This window comes from Sardina pilchardus, chromosome 7 (assembly GCF_963854185.1).
Source record: "Sardina pilchardus chromosome 7, fSarPil1.1, whole genome shotgun sequence".
Taxonomy (NCBI): domain Eukaryota; kingdom Metazoa; phylum Chordata; class Actinopteri; order Clupeiformes; family Clupeidae; genus Sardina; species Sardina pilchardus.
The window spans coordinates 35835433-35853062 of record NC_085000.1 but is presented as its reverse complement, the minus strand read 5'-3'; positions in this window follow the sequence as shown (position 1 = coordinate 35853062).

The window sequence follows — 17630 nt, the reverse complement described above, 5'->3', positions numbered from 1 at the left end:
TTACTTTTAAATAGTGAAAGCTGAGGTGGGTTACACAAACAATACAGTACATGAACTTTGAGGCTTGTAACGCCTCAGGACATAATAGTATTACTATTACTAAATTAAATGGTAATAATGTAAACACTCCCTGTGATAGTGGTAACATTTCTAGTGATGGCAGTAATAGTGTAAGCGTCTCATTTAAGTTAAAATATCTCATCCATATTATCTTGTGAAGCAACAATTCTTGAGGAGCCCAAGTCCTCAAAACTAATTCAACAGGCAATCTAAACACATCATTGTTATCAAGCTAGGCCAGCAAAACTCTTGCATTTACCCAGCTTTTGTGTTGCTGGTCTACATTGCTGTTCTTAAAGCCATCCCAGGTTAGCAAAGCAGCATTACCATTTTACACCAACAATGTCAAGCTTGGCAGGAAGATGGTCATGCTGGTGACCAGCCTGTCGTGTGGGATACAGTTGGTGTAAGATGGTCATGCTGGTGACTAGCCTGCTAAGCTTACCATTGTTGGTGTAAGATGGTCATTCTGGTTTGCTAGAAAGACCAACACAAGCTGGGATGGCCAGTAAATATAATACACTGATTTAATTTCATGATAAAATACTTGATTGTACAGACAAATGCCTAGTCTCGTTGGAAAGCCCCACTTCTGCTCTTTTGTGCATTAAAGGTCTCATCTCGCTGCAACTAATAATCCCAGAGCAATGTAGCAGAGAAGAATGGGCGTGTTGTTTGGCGCACTTTGCCTCAATCGGGCTCATAGGGTTAAACAATTATATTATGTTTACATTCTTGTCTCTTCATAGTCATATTTAATATTTAACAACAAGTAAAGTTTTTGAACATTCCAAATGCATGAGTTGCATCAATAGGTTCAGTGGTAGCCTATAGTTTGTTGGTTTATTACAATTTATGACTCTAAATTGCCAGAAGGAGATTAACACTGTGCCCAACAGATGGCGCCAAATACTTTTTTTTACTTTGTTTTTAAAGCTATAAAATGACCTGTCCATGGGCTGATTTAAGACCAGAGATACAGTATATCAAGCACAGTCCCATATGAGATTTGTCTCAAACTAAATCAAGACTAAGTAGTGAATATGCATTCAGAAAAGGAGAGAAATAACATGTTTTGAAAAACTAAACAGAGTGACTATTTGCACCCGGGTGTAAATAGTGGAACAGAGGCATTTCTTCTTATTTCCACCCAATGAAATGTGTGCTATCCAACATGGCGGACATTTAAATTGACGGTAGGAGATGGCATAGCCTACCTAAGTCCTAAATCTAACAAGTTCAAACTTTTTGATGGAAATGTGGTGCTAAATTACCATAAACTTTGTTCAGTGAATCGGTAAAACAGTCCGTTTGTAAGCAAAATCAAGAATTACAATCTTTTATTTTGTTTACCATTACCTAGCAACCACAATGTATTGTCATTGAAATATTCTATTCTCGATTCTCCCTTAAGTGAAGAATAGAGTAGTGGGTAAGCAAGCAGACTATGACTCGAATCCCAGTAAAGTTGACAAAAATTTTTTTACATCCCAAAATAAAATGTGGTGAAAGTATTTACAAACGGCTCTCTCTTTTCTTTGATGACCTCGCGGCAAATAAGAGTTTGTGCTGAATGAACCTGTCAAAGATTGTCTAGTTTTATTTCAGTTACAGATGTGAGTAGAAGTAGGCTAAAGAAAACAACTCTTCTATTGCCTTTATTCAAGCTACCACATGACCACTCATTAGCCTTATATTTGCATTAAATCACTTCCATACATTGAGCCAGACATGGCGAAACAACTGTTAAACTGTTAAAAACTAAATACAGCTGGTAAATACACATTGACAGGGTACATAGGTGTTAATGTTGATTAGACATCGGGTTTAAATAGTATTGTTGATTATAGACACCCTGGTGTAAATGGTATTGTTGATTATAGACACCGTGGTGTAAATGGTATTGTTGATTATACAATTTACACCCGGTTGGACATAGTAATGTTCATTATTTGCATCCGGGTGTAAATAGCATCTGCCAAAGCTAAATGAATCACTGCCCTGCAAGATATTTATGATCTTAAAATATTCCTCGGCTACACATTGATTCTGAAGATAACCAATTCTGAGAAATAGATCCAGGCTATTATAAGACGATTCTGTCCTTATAACACCCCTGAACGTTAGTTTTTAAATATGTGCAACTCACCGAGTGGTTACTGGTCTTCAATGATCTTCTGTAGCAAGTTTCGCAGTGAAATTCAACTTCTGTTATGTTATATTAGGCACACACGGTTGTGAGGTATCTGAAAAAGTACTTCCGGGATTTCAAAAATCATTGAGATTTCGGTGTCAAAGACTCGTTTGCATCCTAGGCAATACAGAAAACGGGCTTAAAGTGTAAAATACCAAACTATTCCTTTAAGCTGTTTTCTTCAGCAGGGACATGACACCGTGAGACACATCAAACCCAGCTGCTACTGATTGGAGGAAAAATTATGTTAAAATGACATAGGGTTTTTATGTGGTCTGCTTGGCCTGCTCATCTGAACAAACTCTCATCACTACTCTCCACTACTCATCAGATCCAGCATTATACTCTTCATATTCTTGACAAGTGGCTTGATTCAGAGATAGATGTCTCCACCAGTGGTCCTATCTTTGGAAAAGGTCGCTCTTACATTGTGTATCCATGTTTACCTCTATGATTAGTTTAGACTCTACCATTAGCCATAAAAGGAGATATTTGTGGTTGCCATATTGTATGCAGGTCCGATGGACTTTGGGTTAGGACCGCCATATCTAACTCATTCCCTTTTGGAGTTGATAATGCAGAGCCTCAATTAGTGACATCTTTATTGTTTTCATTGAAAAAGCGCTTTCAAAACAGTGAATCAGATGTTGGAAATGCTGGTAAACCAGACGCTCATTAATGCCTGGCCTAGGCCTGAAAGGTTTACACCGGTGAGTGTACTTTGCTATGTGAGAGGTGATAGAAAGTGAATGACATGCATTTAGTATTCAGAAAGACAGCCAGTGAAGGCTGACTCATTCATTGGACTGCTGTCAGATTCACTTGAAATTTTGACTAGAGCATTTTATATAACACCTGCAAGGCCAAAAGGGCCAGTTTCTACACTGTAATATATTCTGTCAAAGTTATGTTATAATATCATATAACATGACAATATGTTCATACATAACATAACATAATATATTCATACATAATATAGTCATACAGAACTATTATTCACACACAATCTTTTCTTGCATAAGACAATATATTAGTATCTCCACAGCTACATACTTGTCATTTTGTTCTATAGTTTTACACAAGTCTGTCATATTTGCCCTTAATTTATCAGTGCAGGAGCCTTTATTGGGTAGCCTAGTGATGACACGCTTTTAATGAGGTGAATGAGGAGCTGAACTGTCAGTTACAGACATGCGGCACTCTGACTGGAGACCTGTCTGGATGGAACTTAACTTAAGAGGTGTCCGGCAGCATGAATCATGTCAAAGGTCTCGTTGGAAGCTGTATTTCGGTACATTTCCATGTTCCAATAGTTAGGAGTGTGGGGTGAGTCATAGCCCATGCCTGATGTGTGTTGCCTCAGTCGCTGTCTGATGAGGCGAAGACTAAAGCTCCTGACATGGCCGCTGATGAGAGCAGTCCATCCGTCCTGGGGGTTACGAGGGGAACAAAACACTTCAAATCCTGTCACATATCAGCTGATGTTTGTAGGTGTTGCAGGCATCTCATGGAGTGCTGCTGGAACTGGCTCGTCACAGTGCTGCTGTCACGGCTGGGGTGGAGGGAGGGTGTCAGCTCAAGTTATAGCTTCTAGAACTTCTCCGGGATTCTGATTTTATCGCTATCACTATTTCTTTGTTTATGGTTTTGTCAGACAATGAGCACTCTGGACATTTCTCAGGAAAGCATGAAATATGATCTTTAGCTCAAGTCCAATTTAGAACAGCACGCGTCAGAATGTAAAGTTGTATAGCAAACGTCTGATGATCTATGGATGTGAACAGAAGAGGACACGGGATGTGGGGAGGTGGTTACACCTTTGATGTATAGTCTCATCACAGGCTCAGGCAGATTTAACATTCTGGGTGAAAGCACAGTTGTGACAGTCCAAACACATCTACATCTGAGGGCCCCACAGCCTGATGACTCAACAACATGTCAAGGATATTAAACAAGGCAAAGTATGCATGCACCTGCAGATGTGATATGGCGTGACAGGCTGATATTATGGAGAGGAATGAATCTGAGGGGGTCGACCTGAGCGTTGCGTGCCTCTGATGGAGAATCATCCATGCAGACTTCTCTCTCTCTCTCTCTCTCTCTCTCTCTCTCTCTCTCTCTCTCTTAGACATGAGCGTTCCATGTCTGATGGAGAATCGTTCATGCAGACCCCTCTCTCTCTCCCTCTGGCAAGTTCCCCTTTTCTACAGTCTCAGTTTTTGACATGCTGTGGATCTCTCTCTCTCTCTCTCTGTCTCGTGATTTTCTTTTCTGCATGTTTGTGTTAGTTTGTCTCTGTGAATATGTATGCAAATGCATGTTTGTATGAGATTTTCAGTGTCACGGTGTCTGCCTATACACTGCAGGGGGGGGGGGGGGGGGGTAGAAATAATTCTTCTGAATAGTACCCATACAGTTACCCATAATAATTCTTCAGAATAGTACCCATACAGTTACCCATAATAATTCTTCAGAATAGTACCCATACAGTTTGATTTTTTATGTAAACAACAGACTGATTAGCATCATGCACTGTCCTGGAACCTCCTAATTATGTTATTCACGTCAGTGTTGGCTACAGATCTGTCCTAATTATGCTATTCACGTCAGTGTTGGCTACAGATCTGTCCTGGTGATGTTATTCACGTCAGTGTTGGCTACAGATCTGTCCTGGAACCTCCTAATTATGTTATTCACGTCAGTGTTGGCTACAGATCTGCCCAGGTGATGTTATTCACGTCAGTGTTGGCTACAGATCTGGGCCCTGTAACTCGAAAAATCAAACTTTACTCTACGTTACGCATGACTTACGAACTCGTAAATCATAACGATCTGGGTGTAACTGAAACTTGTCGCAAGTCACACGTGAGATGCACGCAACACGAAACTGTAACTCGAAAGAGCAACCACTGTAAATGTTGTAGTGATCAGCGTCCGTTTCCCCCCTGACAACTTGAAAATGCTGTTCGTCCAAGCTGCTCTTACAGCTTAGGAATGGAAGCTCTTACAGCTGCCTAATGAAATAACTGTCACTTAGGTAGAGGGATTTAATATATACAGTATATATATGTATTCTCAAGCTGACGAACACAAAGATACATTCTAGAAAGAAGATTTGGGACGTGAAAACAGAAACCGTAAACAGCTGGGTGAGGAGCACACAAGACGCGACTATAAATGGCAGGAAACGAATGCTCAATTGCCAAAATAACGGAGGCGAAGAGAATGCAAGAGGGCAAGCATGAATGCAAGCGACAGTAGCCTTGGTTATCCTAGGTTGTTCAGACACTTAAGACAGCGTTACGTGTGGTATGAAGCAGTCGTAACTTTTGTCTTAAGTTACGTTACACGTAGACTTGCGAATCATTTGAGTTACATGCGTATCTTTTTACGATAGGCTTAAGATATGCGTAAGGTCTAAGAGCAGCTAACGTGTGCTTCGAGTTACAGGGCCCTGCCCTGGAACCTCCTAATTATGTTATTCACGTCAGTGTTGGCTACAGATCTGTCCTGGAACCTCGTCATTATTAGATCATTTGTAGAAAGTGGTGTCAGAAAAGCATGCAATCCAAAGGCTATTTAGGGCATAAGGTTCTCACACAATCATCAGGTACCTGTGTGTGCATGACCGCTTGTCTCATCAGCAGGACTGAGGCTATTAGCAGATGAGGATGCTAATGATTTGCAGCTTTGCAACAGCAACGTGATAATAGCATCAGGCTTTAGTAATTTCATCTAGCTCCTGTCATGAAATGTTTATCACTAATCATCATGAAGTAGATGGAATCACAACACTCATGATGTTCACTTGCAGATTGCTAAAGATCCTTACTGGAGGGGTCTTATGATGTTAGACTCAACAGTGCAGACTATTGTCTTATGATGTTTTACAGTACTTAACAGTGCAGACTACTGTCTTATGACGTTAGACAGCACTCAACAGTGCAGACTATTGTCTTATGATGTTTTACAGTACCCAACAGTGCAGACTATTGTCTTATGACGTTAGACAGCACTCAACAGTGCAGACTGTTGTCTTATGAGACACTACTCAACAGTGCGGGGATCTTATGACGTTAGACAGTACTCAACACTGCAGGGGTCTTATGATGTTAGACAGTACTCAACACTGCAGACTATTGTCTTATGACGTTAGACGGTACTCAACACTGCAGACTATTGTCTTGTGACGTTAGACAGTACTCAATACTGCAGACTATTGTCTTGTGATGTTAGACAGTACTCAACACTGCAGACTATTGTCTTGTGATGTTTTACAGTACTCAACAGTGCAGACTCTTATGATGTTAGATAGTACTCAACACTGCAGGGGTCTTATGACGTTAGACAGTACTCAACACTGCAGACTATTGTCTTATGATGTTTTACAGTACTCAACAGTGCAGACTCTTATGATGTTAGACAGTACTCAACAGTGCAGACTATTGCCTTGTGATGTTAGACAGTACTCAACACTGCAGACTATTGTCTTGTGATGTTAGACAGTACTCAACACTGTAGACTACTGTCTTATGATGTTAGACAGCACTCAACAGTGCAGACTCTTATGATGTTAGACAGTACTCAAAAGTGCAGACTATTGTCTTATGAGACAGTCCTCAACAGTGCGGGGGTCTTATGACGTTAGACAGTACTAAACACTGCAGACTATTGTCTTATGATGTTTTACAGTACTCAACAGTGCGGACTATTGTCTTATGAGACAGTACTCAACAGTGCGGACTATTGTCTTATGACGTTAGACAGTACTCAACACTGCAGGGGTCTTATGATGTTAGACAGTACTCAACACTGCAGACTATTGTCTTATGAGACACTACTCAACAGTGCGGACTATTGTCTTATGACGTTAGACAGTACTCAACACTGCGGGGGTCTTATGACGTTTTACAGTACTCAACACTGCAGACTATTGTCTTGTCATGTTAGACAGTACTCAACACTGCAGACTAATGTCTTATGATGTTTTACAGTACTCAACAGTGCAGACTCTTATGATGTTAGACAGTACTCAACAGTGCAGACTATTGTCTTGTGATGTTAGACAGTACTCAACACTGCAGGGGTCTTATGATGTTAGACAGTACTCAACACTGCAGACTATTGTCTAATGATGTTAGATAGTACTCAACAGTGCAGACTATTGTCTTATGAGACAGTACTCAACAGTGTAGACAGTACTATTGTCAGGTCAAAACAAAAGGTACATCTGAAGTATAATGTATTTGCAGCCATGATAGGAGGGGATGGTCTACTGTTTGTCAAAATGTTGACTTGTTATTTCTATCAATTTAATTTCAGCACATCTACAGTATCTGAATGAAGGCTGTATGATCAGCATCCGTCCCACAACTGTAAACAATCACAGTAAATGGATCAGCAAAAGTGATGATGTACATATTGCCATGTGTACAGGCTTGTCATGCTGCCAAGCTTGCCCAGTGGGAAATGATGTGATGAGGGCCATACCTACACTAATACTAATACAATGCATTGTGGCAGGGCATCAGACAGGGTGAGGGTTAGGGCAGGGCATCAGACAGTCACCATCTGATGATGCAATCTTGAATTTCCCCTTGGGGATCAATAAAGTATCTATCTATCTATCTATCTATACCATACATGGGCAATATACGGCCCGCAGGCTCACTCAGCGCTCAGAAGAATCCCATATCTGCATATAGCATGGAGCAGTGGCTGCCAATCACCTGAGCAATGTGCTCATACAGAAGAACCACTCCTACATAACCAATCACCTGAACAACGCTCTCATACAGAAGAACCACTCCTACATAACCAATCACCTGAACAATGTGCTCATACAGAAGAACCACTCCTACATAACCAATCACCTGAACAATGTGCTCATACAGAAGAACCACTCCTACATAACCAATCACCTGAACAACACTCTCATACAGAAGAACCACTTCACCTTGATCCCCTCCACTGACAGGTGATCTTTTATGAAAGCAGCATTTAATTGGAGAACACCCTGACGTATGGAGGGCATAGCAGCGTTTAATTGTTGCACACCTTGACATACGGGGGGCATTGCCAGGGTTCTCCTCCAGCTACACTTTTGTACCCTTGAAGTGCAAAGCACTGAGCCTCACTTGAATACGAACAAACAAAGATGCAGACATCTCCCAACTAGTTGAAGGTGAGTTGGTGTGCATTGCAATATGTGATATGTGGTTATTGTGTGACAATTATGGTTAGAGTGAGAGGTGTAGGTGAGAGTGTGGGGACATACTGTAGGTTTGAGTCTATGTCATATGTGATAGAGTAGGTTATCAGGTGAGAGTGTGCAATAAGCAGGGTTCAGTTGATGTGTTATGTGATAGGTGGTGTTGAGGTGATTTGTAAAGTTATCATGTGAGAGCGTGGGGGCATGAGGAGGAAGTGGTGATGTGTTGTTGTAGCGGCACAGACTCACTGAGTAGCAGTGATGAGTCTGACAGATTACGGAGTGCCGTTGTACTCACTCACTCTGTAGCCTCTCCCGACCCCACTCATTTCTTTGGCCTCTCCCAACCTCTGCTTTGATTTCAACTGCTTAAGCTCCGTGGAAGTTCCTTCGTCTCTGGTTTGATCACGTTGATTCTCCCACCTCTCACTCCTCATTCTCATTCCCTGTGTCTGCCATGCTTAATCTCTGATCAGGCCTTTGTTGTAAAGACAAGAAATGCAGAAATGGGAGAAAAGCAATCAAACTCAGAAAAAAGCCCCTTGGAGGCTTCACAGAGTGGGTGTGCTGGAGGCTGCACTGGGTTGCCAGTAGTGTGATCAGATGCTGATGCTGGCTTGCCAGTAGTGTGATCAGATGCTGATGCTGGCTTGCCAGTAGGGTGATCAGATGCTGATGCTGGCTTGCCAGTAGGGTGATCAGATGCTGATGCTGGCTTGCCAGTAGGGTGATCAGATGCTGATGCTGGCTTGCCAGTAGGGTGATCAGATGCTGATGCTGGCTTCCTCAACATGACAAGTGCTCAGTTACAAAGTGTACGATAGAAGAAGTGTTTTCTAACATGCCATGCTAGGCAATAAAACACACAGCAGTTGCATCAGATGCGTTCACAGCAGTAACTGATGGTGTACATCATACATCTGTGTCAGTGTATAGAACAAATCAACACTTGGATGTCTCAAAATTTTCTTCAGCTGAACAAAGAAAAAACTGAAGTCATTGTATTTGGTAAAAAGGAGGAAAGACTTAAGGTTGCCACTCTCCTTGACACAAAAGGATTGAAAGCAAAGGATACTGTTAAAAATCTTGGTGTATTAATCGACAGTGATCTAAATTTCAACAGCCACATGAAAATGATAACTAAATCAGCTTTTTACCACCTCAAAAATATTGCCAAACTGAGAGGGCTAATGTCAAAACATGATTTAGAAAAACTCATTCATACATTTATCTCTAGCAGGGTTGATTACTGCAATGGACTGTTCACAGGCCTTCCTAAAAAGACTATCAAACAGCTTCAGGTGATTCAAAATGCAGCAGCTAGGGTTCTCACAAAAACAAAAAGAACTGAGCACATTACTCCAATTCTTAAATCTCTGCACTGGCTTCCAGTAAGTCACAGAATTGACTTTAAAGCACTACTGCTTGTTTATAAATCAGTAAATGGAGCAGGACCTAAATACCTATCAGACATGTTTCAGCAGTACACACCTTCTCGTCCTCTCAGGTCTCAGGAGAAAAACTTGTTAGTAAAACCCGCTGTTAGAACTAAACATGGTGAAGCAGCTTTTAGCTGCTATGCAGCTCAGCTTTGGAACCAACTTCCAGATGACATTAAAAAGGCCCCAACTGCAGCCAGTTTTAAATCTAGACTTAAGACAAAATTGTTCTCAGATGCTTTCTGCTAAATGTCTTAATTATTTCACCTTGAGTCTTTTATGCTTTTTTTATGAATCTTTATTTTTAAATGATGTTATGCTTTCCTTATAAGTTTTTATTTTGTTTTGGAAATTGAAACCTGATGTGTGTGATCCCTCAACATGCCGGAGAATTGCACTCATGGTGAGTAGTACTGGTTTGTTCCTTTTAAGTACTACGTTCTGCCCCTGGTTGGGCAAAGGGAGATTCAGGTGAGTAGGGCCCCCGTTTGGGGATAGTTTTTGTTGGGTGGTAGTCAGCGTCAGGAACGGCTGAGCTATCGGCCCTGGACATTAAGGTCTCCCCAGTAAGAAAGGAAATATTGTGTGCGCACACAGATGGGCCTACGTGAACGAATCTCCAAAGAGTGGCAACAGCTCTGGGTGTTTGAGAAGGATCACTATCACTGGTTTGCTAAATTAGACTCTGGCAAAGTCTATCTGTTAAAAACAGACCTGTCTTCTTGTTATTCCACCTTATGTCTTTTATGTTAATTATTCTTTATTGCTTTCTTTTTATTTTTTTATTTTATCATTATTACTATTATTATTATTATTATTCCTCTTTGCTCATCTATGCTTTTATCTGCTATTACTGTTTGGTTTTTGTTTATGTAAAGCACATTGAATGACCTCTGTGTATGAAATGCGCTATATAAATAAACTTGACTTGACTTGACTTGACTTGACATGGGCAATATACGGCCCGCGGGCCACATCCGGCCCGCGTAAGGTCTGTGAAAAAACATCAGTCAAGCACCTAGCATAGAGATAATGCACACAAATCACCATCGCTGCTCTTATTTTGAAAGTGACTGCTATTTTTACACCCATACGTCTGTGCGTGCATGGATGCACACGACGTAAACACCCTCACCGATGTGCTGGTGAATAAAGTTTTGCGTCAATAAATGCAGTTGCCTTTACATCGGCGCAATAACCCTCCAAGTTGTGTCTCCGGTGTCTGCGTCGCCGACCACCGCAACAGTACTCAGAATGCTGCGGCTGATTGGTGGCGATAGGAAGTGTTGATTTCAAAACGGTACTGACAGATAGACAGTTTACAATCGGATAACAACGTCATTGTAACCAAAATATGTTTGAGTTTATCTGCAAAGCTTATGTCAGCGAATTAGTAGCCTAGTATATAGCCTAGGCTACTACCCACAGGTTGCTTGAAGCAGCCGGCTGAACACACAGGGCGAGTTTGACCAATCAATCTTTTGTATAAAGTTAAAGCAAACACAGCCTTAATTCTCAAAATTCGTTTGTGAATGTTGATTAACTAGCCTACCATTTTCTGCTCCACATTTTCTTAGTCTAATTCTGTAGAGTTAATTTAAATTATGGTCTTTGAAATATTGCTTGAAATAATGGTGGCACAGGGATAAGTTTGTAGGCTACTGACTCCATCACATTTTCATGGCCTAGCATTAGAAGCATTTTTATTATATTTGTATACTGAAAAACAACAACATGTCAATGTCAAAGAATTACTTTATTTTAAATACTGGACATATAGGCTATGATTGCCGTTTTTACTTGGTCTCCCTCACATTTTCATCTCTACTCTTACTAGTAGGCCTACTAACCAAAATCATATGATTTACTTAATGCTGTACAAGAACAGAATATAATTGAATAGAACTGAGTTCAGACTTGAGTTTGGCGTTTTGGGTCCGGCCCTCCGCAACAGTTCCAGTGTCTCATGTGGCCCCTTGGGTAAATTAGTTGCCCACCCCTGGTGTACATCATTTGCTCTTTAGTCGTTTATGGTCATCATGTGAAATATAGATGAGAGGAGTCAGAGGTCATCATGTGAAATGCACCTAGTAGATGAGATAGAGGTCATCATGTGAAATATAGATGAGATCATATGAAATATAGATGGGATAGAGGTCATCATGTGAAATGTACTCAGTAGATGAGATCGAGGTCATCATGTGAAATATACTCAGTAAATGAGATGGAGGTTATCATGTGAAATGTACCTAGTAGATGAGATCGAGGTCATCATGTGAAATATAGATGGGATAGAGGTCATCATGTGAAATGTACCTAGTAGATGAGCTCGAGGTCATCATCTGAAATATAGATGAGATCGAGGTCATCATGTGAAATATAGATGAGAGAGAGGTCATCATGTGAAATGTACTCAGTAGATGAGATAGAGGTCATCATGTGAAATATAGATGAGATAGAGGTTATCATGTTAAATGTACTCAGTAGATGGGATAGAGGTCATCATGTGAAATGTACTCAGTAGATGGGATAGAGGTCATCATGTGAAATATACTCAGTAGATCAGAGGGCTCATCATGTGAAATGTACCTAGTAGATGGGATAGAGGTTATCAAGCTGGTTTCTCGGCTAAAGCTGGCACATGCCAGATGGCGATGCCACCCTGAGGCCTCAACAAGGCCACTGGCAGTAGGGGCACAGAGAGTGGGCTGATGAAAACAATTCAGACCTCCCGGTAGTCATAACTCGATGTTTGAACAGTTGTCCAATGGCTCGGATATCACCTCCTCTCAGTATGGCTCAACAGTCGGTTTATGACTAATGGGGTTCCCCATTCCCACATAGGCTGCTTACAGTGTAAAGCAGATGTAACAGCTACTGTCTGTCCTTGTAATGTCAACGGAAGTCATCATATAAATCAGAGAGACTATTAAAGGGGACTCACCACTGCTCAAGGAAGACTGTTGATATTTGAACAGCCGACAAAATACACTCCTCCCTTCAGCGCCTCTTCAGAGCCTCTGCTCCTCCAGACTCATAGCCATGCATTGCCAAGGACAGAGCCGGGCTTCCATCCAAATGTGTTAATGCCACAGAAATGTGCATATTAGACTCATTTTCTTTAGCCAGAATTTCATGAGCGTGCTTAAAATATGTGAATGAGTTGGATGGAAACTCAATGAGGTCCCTTCGCTATTCAAACTGCTCATCAATGTTAACATAACCCGGAGTGACCTTCACCAATGTTAACACAACTCAGAGTGACCTTCACAAATCACTGACCACATCACCCCAGTCCTTAAGTGTCCTCACTGGCTTCCTGGCATTTTTAAAATTGCTTTTACAGTATTGCTGCTAGTTTTTACATTTCTGCATGGAACCGGGCCTGCCTATCTTGTAGACATGCTCCACCCCTATATACCCACAAGACCCCTTAGATCACAAGACTTCTACTGGTTGAACCCTCCGTAAAGACAAGGAGTGGTGAAGCTGCTTTTGGCCATTATGCCATCAAATTGTGGAATCAGCTGCCTAACCACATCAACAGTGCCCTGACTACTGACCGCTTCCTAACCACATCAAAATTGCCCTGACTACTGACCGCTTCCTAACCACATCAAAATTGCCCCGACAGCTGCCTAACCACATCAAAAGTGCCCCCTCATCAAAATTGCCCCGACAGCAGCATTTTTTTGCAGCATCGTGTGTCTAACAACAGGTGGAAATGTGCTAGCCTGTTGTAACAATCAACCTTTTACCTTCGGCTGTGTTAATTAAACACACAAGGGTTTTTTTAATGACTAAATATGAATGGCAATAAACAGATCATTCTGAGAATGAAGTAGGCTACAACGTAGACACATCTGAGTGCGTCTCTTGATTATAACAATGAAACAATGTCGCTTTTTTCGGTTTAACAGTAAAGGAAGACACACACCAAACAATAACCCAGGTCGTGCACAGCTGCGCTTTATATTCACACACAATTAAATGTCCCAAACAATCCCAAGCGTTGCAATTCCCCCTCTCATTCAGTCCCGAAAATAAACCTAAAAGTCTAAACTAAACGAAAGATGTCCTGTATTTTGCCAGGCGCACAAGTATTTTGCCACGCGCACAAGAGTCAATAATCCAATCCAGGAAAACGAAAGGGCCACTGCCGACAAAACGTCCCGCGATGTAGCAAACAAAAAATATAATGCTCAGAAAAAAAGGGAAAATGCGATTGCTGTCTCTCTGCTAGACCAATCAATATGAAAACACAAAAAAGCAATCGATCTCACCAAATCTGGTGAATGCACCAGCAGTCCGCGAAGGCTTTTTCTCTTTGTGCGTCCTCTGTTTGGTAATGCACCGGTCCAAACTGCGCACAGCGTTTAACTAATGTGAAAATACGTTTACTCTGTAATCTTTTATTGTTGTTTGTTTCAAACTCGCAGGAAAACATTTAAAAACACTCGTTGCCGCAGCACTGAGTAGGCTAGGCCTACTGGCGCCACAGATTAAAAATCTCACACACGCACTTGCTACCCAGACCGCCCCCATCACCTAGCGCATTCGGGTAAGGTGCGCGTGTTAAAAAAAAAATACATACAGTACATACTGTACGTACATGTGCACACAATGATGTTACATGAGAACTACAGAGATATTATATGCAATTAAACAATGTAATATGTAATATTTAAGAAATGTGGCAGTGTGTTGTGCGACATCTTGGGAAGCCAATTTAAAACGAATTGTTTCTGGAGTGAATCTTTGAATTTAGTCAGACCTGATAGAAGAATATGGCAAAGCTCTATTTCTAGCTACCGAGAAGAATGCACGATGGAAATAACTGTGGACTAACTGTGGATAACTTGTAGCCTAGACCGGTAAGTTCATTGTCCTATACGTTTAGCTATTTGAAAGGCTAATTTGTGGTTTTGTCGTGTGAAAGTAGGCTAGAATGAAACACGTTAGCTTCGATGTTCATTTGCAAAAAAAACCACATCTAATGCTAGATGAAGTTCATCGCGGGATGCAGGTCACCTGCGTGACAGTCACGCACCCATCCACTAACCCAGTGGTTCCCAAACTTTTCTGGCTTACGGCACCCCTAAACATATCTCTCTCCATCCACGGCACCCCTATTTTTTTTTTTTTACTTTTTACTCAACCTCCTTTGTGCCATATTTGTACTTCATGCCATTTTCTTTAACCTTTTGATATGTTGGATAGGCCAAAACTGCTTTTATTATAGGCATTACTAAGATAAGGTGAAGTTAATATCTTTTTTTGTTTTATTCAAATGAACTACTTTCATTCAACTCATTTAATTGAACTTTTGAATAAATGGTGAACAGGATAACCAACTTGATAACCACCTGGTCCTGACCTCGGTGTGCAGTCTTAACCCATTTCACTGCAGAGGGCAGGGCAGTGAATAACGTGTTTGAAGGGGACGTGATTTAACGTAATTAAATATTTTTACGATCTATTTCAATACATCCGTCAGGTCTGGAGGCATCGTTTTTGCAGTAAGAGCCTCCCGATGCAACATGCAATGCGTCGCTACCATGGAAGGATTCTGTTGCATAGGTTTCGTTACAAAGCCTTTGACCCGACCTGTCATTGAGGCCGCCCCGTCAGTGGCAGTGCACAGACTTACGCACATATCCCAGCTAAGATTATTGTTCCTCAAGTATTCATCTGTCACCCTGAATATCTCATCTCCGGCAGCATGGTTGGTCAGTTCTTTGCCAAATAAAAAGTTATCTGTAAATTTGTCCTCATCGACATCTCACGTTAGCGAGCAGCTGGCAAAGGCCACTAGCATAAGTGGACTCGTATTTGAAGCGCAAACTTCCCCAATAGCCGTAGCCATCGTTAGCCCACGTCTCCCTGCAGACCAGGCATACTGGTGTGGGACACGTTACCTCGCCAGCCCAAGTGAACCCATACTGGAGGTAGGAGTCGTTATGTTGCCTCACTTTTCTCATTGCTGATTTCATCTGGTCAGATTCCGAGGTCTGTCCCTGTGGAGGTGCATGGCGTTCTCTTTAAAAACGTATCCATTGCGCCTATAACTGCACTCCGCCATACGGAATAACGAACGAAGTCACCGAACAAACAATAAGTAGCCTACCTACATATAGCACAGTACGATACAGTAAACTGTAGCCTATTGTTTTTGCTGCAAATACGTTTTTGCAATAAAATGAATTTTGAAATGGATATTATTATATTTAAAATTAAATTATCAAGCCACAATTCCGCGGCACCCCTGAGCATGCGTCACGGCACCCACTTTGAAAACCCCTGCACTAACCTATGTCCCTGCTATTGAAATCAACTACAGCATTACATCAGTCTAACTGTAAACAGTGGCAGACGGAGTTTTTAGGAAATAGACCAAAGTCTGGATTTGTTTATTTATTGTATGGTCGGACTAATGAGATGTCGGACCAATGGGCCTCTTTTTTTCGGACCAATGGGATGTCGGACTAATGGGATCTCTGGTCAATGGTTCATTTTCGGACTAATGAGATGTCGGACTAATGGCATGTCGGACCAATGATACGGAACCCATCATACAGGGCATACAATAATTATTCTGTCCAAAACTATTCTGGCCTTTTGAATTAGCCTGATTACCATCGACTTTCAAAGGCTCTGCGAGACTTTAGTCTGACCAACAGCCTGTGCTAACACGGTTTCTTGCCAGCGCTGGTTGACCCGCCTCCTTTAAGTGCCTCGGTTTGCTACTGGTAGATGTCAGAAAGCGGATTGCCGAGTTTAAACCAATAACAACACTCTTTCCGCTGCCTTGAACACGCCTCTACCCAGAGCCGTTGGAGCTGCTCAAAGTTGATTGGTTCTCGACCAAAGGGGGCAGTTCTGCAGATTTCGGGAACTCAGAAATCCTTCTCAATGAGCAGTTGACCAGACCAGCAGCAAAAGCCTGAAGGCGTTGCGTCACTGGGAGGGCGTGCCAGGCTACTTTTGAATACCTTCCCAACAAGAACATTAACATACATTTCAGTGAAGGAATGACATCAGTCATTCATAGAGAACACACATGCACACACTCAGTCTTTGATTCAGAGCAGCTTTAAACATGCAGGGGAATCCTTTTTGTCATTGGCTAATAATTGCGGAACACGAGAATAGAAAGTGTTGCCTGTTGAATGAAAATGAGATGTCCAGGACTAGAGAATATAGATGACAGACAGAGCATGTCATTCATGTAGTTCATTCATTCACTATATCATGAAGCGGAGTCAAACACAGCAGGGGTTCTCTCCTCTCTAAAATCAGAGACAATAATAGTATGTTGCTAACCCTTAGATGCATAAGTGGGGTCAAAAATGACCCCAGAGGTTGTTTTCTTGCAGTATCTTCTTTTTTTTTTTTTTCATTTAACCTTCCATGTGTTCCTCAAATAGGTTGTCTTTGACATGAGGCCATTTGGATTTGTGTCTAATTGTTATATTTTTTAAGTAATTTCATGTTTTGTATCAGTACCACCGTTCCGCATACGTGGGGTCAAAAATGACCCCAAGCATTTTTTATGGAATTGCAAAGGTTAACCCTAGGATCCTTTGATTTTTATCAACTGTGACAGTCAGGTATACATTTACTGTTGATCATCACATCTCATGTCAGCAGTCTCACCATCCTGAAGGCTATTTTTACACAACAACATACATGTAAGTATCATCATATAATGTGGCAGCCAAGCGTT